At 37.0% G+C, this 8,736-nt stretch overlaps 1 protein-coding gene across 3 annotated transcripts in view; it reads left to right on the top strand.

The window, feature by feature from the left end:
* Window positions 1-1,432, top strand: part of adissp (adipose secreted signaling protein) — a 31,785-nt gene extending 30,353 nt beyond the window's left edge. For all 3 annotated transcript variants that reach the window (XM_020640375.3, XM_065950533.1, XM_020640374.3), the window contains one exon: window positions 1-1,432. This exon is cut by the window's left edge. The gene's annotated coding sequence lies outside the window, so the exon portion shown is untranslated.
* The last annotated feature ends 7,304 nt before the right edge of the window (window positions 1,433-8,736 follow it).

Below are 8,736 nucleotides of genomic sequence, written 5' to 3'. Positions count from 1 at the left end.
ATGGAGAGTTTGTTGTTGTTTTTGTTTATTGTCCTTCAATAACGCCCTCCAGCTCTTCTTTTTTTTCACCGTCTTTCTTAGCCTGTGCTTTCCTCACTCGACCTCTAGAGGGCAGCAGCGCTCTTTGAATCAGTGCAGCCTCAGATCCTTTTTAAAGTCTCTCAGCTCCCCCCCCCCCCCCCCCCCCCCCCCATGTTAACTGTCCAAACTGTATCCAAAAAGGATGACTGAGTGGGAGAACACAAGGGCCCTTTTTTAATTCTTGAAATAGTTTTGAATTGAGCCTGAAGGATTCACAATTCAAGAGAAAGTTGTTAAATGTATTTGTAATGTCTTTGTTCAACCACAAGGGGGCTCTGCTGACCAGTGACAGTAACGCTCCTCCGGTCTAGAAGCTGTGTTTCTATGTGGGCTCATTCATCATCTTTACTATTTCAACATGTGAAGCTTCATGCAGTTCATGAGTTTTCTTTCCTTTATTTAAAAACCTTTTTTCTTTTTTACTTTCCTGATTACTTCTCCTAACTTCTCTTTTCTGAGTTTCCCAGAGAATCTCAGCGATCATGTGTGAATTTATTACATTAGGATTATAACGAGGAAACTAGACACTAATGGCTCAAAACATGCAAACAGATGATGTGATACATTGATCTCAAAGTGTGAATCACTCTTCGCTTTTAGCTTTGTAGATTAAAATCTTTATTTGTGTGTTGATGTTTTTTCTTCATCGATATATCATAGCCTAACTTTTTTGTTTTGTTTTTTTCTCTGTTGATGCAACCAAACAGGATGTTAGAGGCTCTTTGAAGGTGTGACTGACATTTTTTTCAGATTATTGAAACACAATCTTGCTTCAAAGTGTTTGGGACGGGTTCGATCCGTCTTGGTTGGTTTTATTTTCTTTGTCTTTGTTCTGACTTCATGAAGCCTTCAGAACATAGAACTCAAGTGCCTTTCATTGAACCTGTACTGTTTGTCATTTCACTCGAGCCTGATGTGTTTTTGTTTTTTTTTCTACTGTAGCTCCTGTCACACACGCTGACCCGACACTGCGCTCTTTATTTTAATTCATGCTTTAAAAAAAACATTGTGCCATGATGTGGCTCCTTCCTGTCATCACTCTGATTTCACATTTCAACACGTTCACTTTTGTTTTTTTTTTGTTTCTTTTGACATCCTGTTGGATCCATCAGCCTTAAAGGAGACGACTCTGTGTGTGACTTTCTCTCGGTGTAGTGCAGATTAAATCGATGTTTGCCTGCGTGTAATAAAGGTCAAAGAATGTTTGTTCCTTGTTAGTGTAAAACTGAAGCTTTCTGTAGGTGACAGATTCAGAGTGTAGCTGTTTATTTGTTGATATCTGCTCCCCGTGTGTGTGTGTGTGTGATTTGTTTGTTTTAATGTGAAAAGATGAATAAAAGTTTGTGTTTGACTTTGTGTGTCAGTTGACTTTTTGAACACTAGGTGGCACTGCACACCGCTGCTCCGATTGAACCCTGGTTACAAAATCTCTTTTCATGTGACCCAGTGGAGGTTATGAAAACATTTTCCTTGAAATAATGACATCAGAAATTGAACATGACACTGAAGATGAACTGACAGAGTACAACACCTCATAGATCCTCTCCGCTTACAGAGCAACAACTGATTCCCAAAAGTTTCTGGGAAACGCTTTATTTTGTTCCCAATCCCCCCCCCCACCCTAAAAAAAATACCTCAGCTCCAGAGCTACTTTTATTAATATTCAACAAATAGTTTGAAAACTTTAGAAGACGTTTGTTTCACGTTTAAAGAAGCTGCTCCTCAGTCACCGCTCCTGAAAAAGGTAAAAAGTTTTACTCCAGTTTCTTTATAAGTAGGCGAGAAATATCTGTCAAAAAAATAGAGAGCGTAATAAGATATGTTTCCATTAACATCAGGGCCTCTGATCTTCTGTTTGTGTGCATGATCTTCCATCTTAATGTCTAGATTCCAGTCATGAGAATTAAATGAATAAAATCTTCTGATGATTTCACTCTGGGTTATTTTTCATGAGAGTTTCATCATCTTACTGATTTACTCAAAGTCTGGGAGGAAACTGCTTCTGAAATTGAGCATCGACTCAAAGCTTTTGATTTACTACAAACATGGAAGTATTAAACTCTCTCTATATATACAGTAGTATATAAGCAGGGCAGTTTGATAGTGGAGACCTGTTGACTTGTGAAGCATTACAAATTATTTGTAGAGTAAAGTCAGCTGCAGCGTTTATTAAAATCTGAAGATGTCAAATATAAACACTCCAAACAAACGGCACAAAAATAATGAGTGAGACGTGGCAACAAGTGTGAGTCTAAAACTTTACACACCAGAGTGACAAACAGAAGGAAGCTTTTTCTTCTCTCTCTCTGAAGAGGAGCTTCAGACTTTTTACTGTCACTGAAATACAGACACGCTGTGGTTTACCAGCTGCTGAGACTCCAGCCGTGAAACAGACGTCTCATTATGGAGCATGTAGACGTTAAAGAAGTACGTTTTCACACTCAGCTTTAGTGTGCAGGTACATAAACACAAACAAGGACTCTGACTCTCTGTGTACAAACACTACAGTAATGTCTACAAGCATGAGACGGTGGTGCAGAGGTGAGGAGTGTAAACATGAATGAATGAATAAAACCTTTATTGCCCCTTCAGGGGAATTTTCCTCCCACAGAGAGCATAAAAACACAACACACAAAAGACATCAACAACTTTACAGGACAGCACATAAAAACATGAAACAAAGTCATTAAATAAAATACTTAAAATGAATCTTTAAAGCATCTCATGGTTATATGTGAGGAGGTTAAAAGAAGCACGTTCAGTCATTTTATTATGTAACAGAAGGTTTATTATAAGAGGTATTCTTTTTTAGTATTTACACTGACGCAGAGTGCATTGATAATGAGGATAATAATATTTACTCGACAAAGTGTGTGTCCACAGAATGAGGATAAATTACAAACTTTAATTGCAGTTCAAATACAAATGAAAGGTCAGGTAAAATCAGGAAAGACGTGCGGATAAAAGTTCTTGTAAGGGTTTTTTAAAAAAAATAACAGAGTCTTTACTTCCAGCTTCATTCAGGTCTGAGAATTCATCTTTTTCAAGTCGTGTAAAATGAAGATAATGAAAGAGGCCTCACAGTGTTTATCAACATGGAAGTATTCAGACTCTATACAGGTATACTTTATGTTTAGATGACATGTTCCTGACAAAATCAACAACACATCATATAGGCTATAATGAAAAAGGAAAGCAGCAGTAGGCCCTTATTTAAGAGTGTCCACATGAGGAGCTCCAGCCTTTATGTAGCCTAACAAATCTTTTGCATTCCAGATGGAAAGGACAAATTTGTTTCCCCTCAAACATGTTCAATAACGATTTCATTTGATTGAATACAAACAAAAATAAACACAACAGATCGTTGTCTGTCTGGAGGAGGTTTGGTTGAAAGCCATAAACATGGTGGAAGAAGATTCAGAGACATAAAGTTAGAAGAAGCATTAGCACACAAAGATCGTCTCCTGTGAAGATGTTCGAATCCTGAACCGAACCCGGAGTCCAGAAACCACCAAAACAGGTTAATGCTGCTCCATGAGAACATCAAATACTGAAATATCGAGAGACGTAAAGGTGTAGTTTCTTCTTCTTCTCTTTTTTTTGTCAAAGGCGGGAGGCTGCGGAGAGATATTTTGTTTACAAAAGAAGAAGAAATATTTATAATTTCGCTTTTTTACGCTGTTGTTCTATTTGTAGGCGACGTGTAAATATAATTGTATGTCTCTTACTGCGTTTTTACTTTTTTATAAAAGTGTTTGTTTCAAAGAAATGCTTCAAATTCGGGACTCGGGACGAAACATTTTGCAATGAGTTGATGGTGCTGCACAAAACGCTCATATAGATTATGAGGCTAATTATTGGTGTAGACCATTGACTGTGGTGTGCAGTGATAGTATACATTAACATGAGCTGGATTCAATTATCCAACAGTTTGTAATAAATATCGATCAATCTGATCTCTGCTGGAGGTTTAAAGAGACAAATAGGAAGTTCTTCATCAAGACTTTGTTTTAAAAATAATTTTTCAAACCAATATTTTTTCAAATCATCTTAATTTAGTCTCTTTAATGTTCAAAAACAAACGAAATATTTTGTTCCTTTAAAATAAAATAAACATATTAAGAAGCTATCTTTATAGACTACTATAGCCTACATTTTGTTTTCTTTCTTGTAATAAAAATATCTTTTGATTTAAATTAGTTAAATGTAATTATTTTACTTATTGTTTTTTTTTTATTAAATTGTGTTTGAAGTAAGCCTTTAAAACTAAACTGTTTAAAAAAAGTTCACACTCTTAAAACGCTCCAAATTATTCTCAGATAAAGACTGGACGTTTTTAAATATTTTATTTTCAGCACTTAGAGATCCACTTTTAAAGATCGATGTTTGAAAATAAACCAACATTTGGCAGAAACTCTGCAAAAAATCTGAAGTTTTTCAGACATTGAATTTTGATTATGAGTATTTGTTTACTTGTCTCGTGCAATCTGCTTCAGAGGAAACATAAACGTCGTATAATTGTGCAACATGATTCCAGTCTCCTCATCTAAAGTGTGCAAAAAAACTCGAGTATAATCGTCTAAAATCAAATGTCTGACCCTGTAAGAAAGTAAAGAACAGGATTGGAAACTGTTTATTATTTGGATCTGCATCATAAAGGCCGAATTCTGTCTTCACCATCGTTTCTGTGATGTTCGTTTTCCGGTTTTTAATTCTGTGGAGAATCAACTCGAATGAATTTCTGCGTAAAAGTTGTGTCACTGAAGTCCTGCGAGAACTTTCTGCATTTTCAAAATATTCTCCTTCAAGCTTTTATTTTCTCAGACAGTCCACAGTGAACTGTAAACTTCCCCTCTATAGCATTAAAATACATTTTAAAAAACACATCCGTCTGCTTTCAGCTCATCAGCAGCAGCTACACATTTTTAATATTCGATAAAACCGCATTTCCACGAATTAATTTCAATAATTAAAAATCCCTGCGGTGCTTTTTAATTTGACTTTTATTCAAATAGACACGTCATAAAATTATCAGAGGCTAAACTGTCTCTTAAAACGACTTTAGAAATCCTAAATAAATTATTTTACTGTGAAAAATCCAGTCGTTTGTTTTTATTACAGACTCTTTATAAAGAGTCTGTTTTTTCATTCCTGCACAGATTTGTGCGCAGCTCCTGCTGGATGTGTGAACTCTGAGTGGCCCGGTGCCCTCTCTCTGACCTCCAGGATTACTGTAATCCCTGTTGATTGATCTGATTGATCAGATTCATCTCCACGAGGCCGCAATCCAGCCGCACGCGGGGGTGGGGGTGGGGGGGGGGGGGGGGTGGGGGGGTGTGTGTGTGTGTGTGGAGATGAGGCAGTCAGTGCATGGTGCAAACAAACATTTTCTCTCTCACTGTCTCTTTTGGCCTGTGGGCACGTGCATGCAGTGCAGGGAACACATCCAGGTTTTTCTGCACATCAGGATCATGTGCAACCGAAATCTGCTCTCATGGAGGGAAATCAGGATTTAGATATGTCAGAAATGTGATTCTAATGAAATGAGGTGTGAAAATGTGGAGGAATTACTTTAGATTTCATCATCAGAAAAACAAACAATGACACATTTTACAGACTGCTGACACCATCATGTTTGTAAAAAACCCCCAAATCTTTAGCTCCTTGAGGCAAAGAAATCTGATTTAAAAAAAAAAAAGGAAAACTTGCTCATTAGTCTGTCCTACTGAGAAATTAATTAGAAAAACTAACATGCCAGGAGTGGTTAATGAGAAGTGATGGATGTGCAAAATTGAATTAAGAGCCCCTCACGTGAGATCAAAGTGGAGCCTCACTTTTACAGGGGTAGAAGAAGAAAAAGTAAGTAGTAGTAGAAGAAGAAGAAGAAGAAGAAGTGAGGCCATTAAAAAAGAAAACTTAAAAACAATCATGTCAAATTAAAGTCGTATTTTTAAGGCCATGTATAAAAATATTATCAGGAAATCAAGTCATGTCTTCACTTTTCTACACAACAACATTAATCAGCATTTTTTTATCTAGGCTATCTGCAATGCATCACTTTCCATACAACTAAAGTTTACATTATACTGAGAGATAGTCGTGTTATAAACATCCAAAGAGCTTCCATTTCTCTTTATATTCCTCATATCTTTCTATTCTTATCTCTTGTAATAAAAAAAAAAAATGGAGGTAAAAAAAAGATGGAGATAGTTGGAACAAGCTTTTAGGTAAAGGTATAAACAGGACATTTACCTCCTCCATGTTGTGGAGTAGAAATATAAAGTAGCACAAAAGGAAAATATTTAAGGAAAGTAGCGCATGAGTACCTCCGAATGGTGCTTAAATATTTCAGTGAGTGTACATAACACCACTAGCTGTATACTGGTTTAACAATATTGCCTGTTTAGCACAAATGCAGGCTTCATGGTTGAGCTTTTTATCCTTATTTTCGGTTGTTTTAGGCTATACATTAGACAATATAAAAAGAGGCGTCAGTCCATGAAGAAGGCCTTACTGGATGACACATTTTGCAGCCAAAACACACAAAAAAAAAATAGCCAGAAATCTTCCTACAGATGTTAGAATAATCATAGATAATTTTTTTTTTTTTTTTTACAACAGCTAAGAAATGAAAGGTGAATATTTTACAGAAGTTTTAAACGTGTCAAATGTAATCTTTTTAGAGGTTTTGGACGTGCATGAATAAAGACAGGGAGCCTGGAAAGACAAAAACACTGCAGAGAAGGAAGGAAACGTGTGTGTGTGTGTGTGTGTGTGTGTGTGTGTGTGTGTGTGTGTGTGTGTGTGTGTGTGTGTGTGTGTGTCTCAGCACAGCAGCAGCAATCAGTCCCCTCTTGTCTCTCTGCTGAGTGCAGCGTGTGATTGACAGTTTCTATTCTTCCTGGGTGAGATTAGAGACGCTGAAAGGAGTAACGAGCCGCGCCTCAGACCTATAATTACGGCCTCTGTAAGAAAATAAAGAAAAAAAAACACACACTGCTAAACTATAATTATATAATCCAGCTTTCTGCTTCTTTTTTTTCCTTTTTTTTTCTCTCCACCCCACTGTTTTCAAAGATGTTTCACCTGTACACAAGAAGAGGAAATTCCAGTCATTGTTTCAGTCACTGCTTACACTGAAATTATCTCACAATCACAACAAACTACAAGCTGCAACATCAACACACAACTGCTGGAGAGGAGAAAAAAAAAAAAGATGGAGTCTGCGTACATGTAGAATATTTAGAGTGTATGAACACAATGAGAAACCTCCTTTTTTAGGCTGGTGTGGCTGCAGGGAGCTAAGAGCCGGGAGGGTCTGCAACGACCACAGATACAACACTCGGCCATACAGAGAGGGTGGACACATGAACAGGAACACCTGTTGAATGTTAAAACATCATACTCTCAATTCATATTGATCATTTTCAGCCATTTAATTAAAACAGGGGTTCTCAACTGGTCTAGCCTCAGGACCGTCAGGACCCTCAGGACCCACCACCAACTCCATGAAGAGAACCTGCAACAAAAATCTCTGATCTCCCCCCAACCAATCAGATTTATTAAAATGAAAATGTGTGCAGTTTGGAAATGCTTCATGGACTTTTTCATACAATTTTTTTTTTTTTGCAGGTTCACATTTGCGACCCATGAAAGCCCACTTTCGGGTCCCGACCCACCTGTTAAGAACCACTCATTTAACATATTGTTGAACTTAAGTAAAGTGTAATGTGTTGCATGCAGACCTTACTCTTTAAACAATATGAAGACAACAGAGGGTCGCAAATACGGGGTATTGAAGGCCGGCACATTATTTTCCAAATGGATCTGTCAGATAGTATTCTTTTTTTTTTTTTTTAACTAAATTTACACTTTTTTACCCTAAAGACAGAAAATATTGTCTTTTTTAGTTTTTTTCATAATGTTAGAACCAAATCATGGGATCTTTTTACAGCTCATTATTTCAGGTATTTCATTTATAGACTTTTGGATTACACATGTAATACTGTGTGCTGGATTTCTATAATGTCTTTAAAAAACGGGGCTATTTATTTATTGTGTTTTATCATTTAGGTTGAATACATATAGTCTATCTAAAGGGAAATAAAAGCTTAAATCAAAAACTCTGATTGTTTTTATTTCATAGCTGTTTTTAGCACCCTGGAAAAAGTCAAAATTATATATATATTTTTTTAAATGTTGTATTGTCCCCACAGAGATGTGAACTCTGGGCTGTGTGAGGCTTTTAAAAAAATGAAGACTCAAATTCAAAAGCAGGTGAACATTGCTGTAAAAACACTCATGTAACTAAAGACTTTCTGTTTACAGGTAGAAACCACAATGACTGACGTGTTCAGTGAAAAACACCTGCGATAAGAAACCTCAACATGCATTTTTAAGCATTTATTTTCTGTGTTTATGTCTCATGGGAAATATTGATCATTTCAGTCTAGTTTGATTTTAAACGCGATGAAGTTTTACCCAGTGTGAATGAAAGTGATTCTGCCTCTTTGCACTCACATTGATTCCTGGTGCTTTTTATTAACAGTGCACAAACGTGCCCGGCCTCACAGTGTTCCGGTGCTCCGGTGCAGCAGCGGGGGGAGGGAGGGAGGGAGGGGGGGGGGAAGCCCGGGCAGCGTTTTTTAACCAAAC

The sequence above is a fragment of the Labrus bergylta genome, chromosome 22 (genome assembly GCF_963930695.1).
Source record: "Labrus bergylta chromosome 22, fLabBer1.1, whole genome shotgun sequence".
NCBI lineage: Eukaryota > Metazoa > Chordata > Actinopteri > Labriformes > Labridae > Labrus > Labrus bergylta.
Note: the sequence above shows the minus strand (reverse complement) of the source record. Positions and strands in the feature narration are given on the sequence as shown.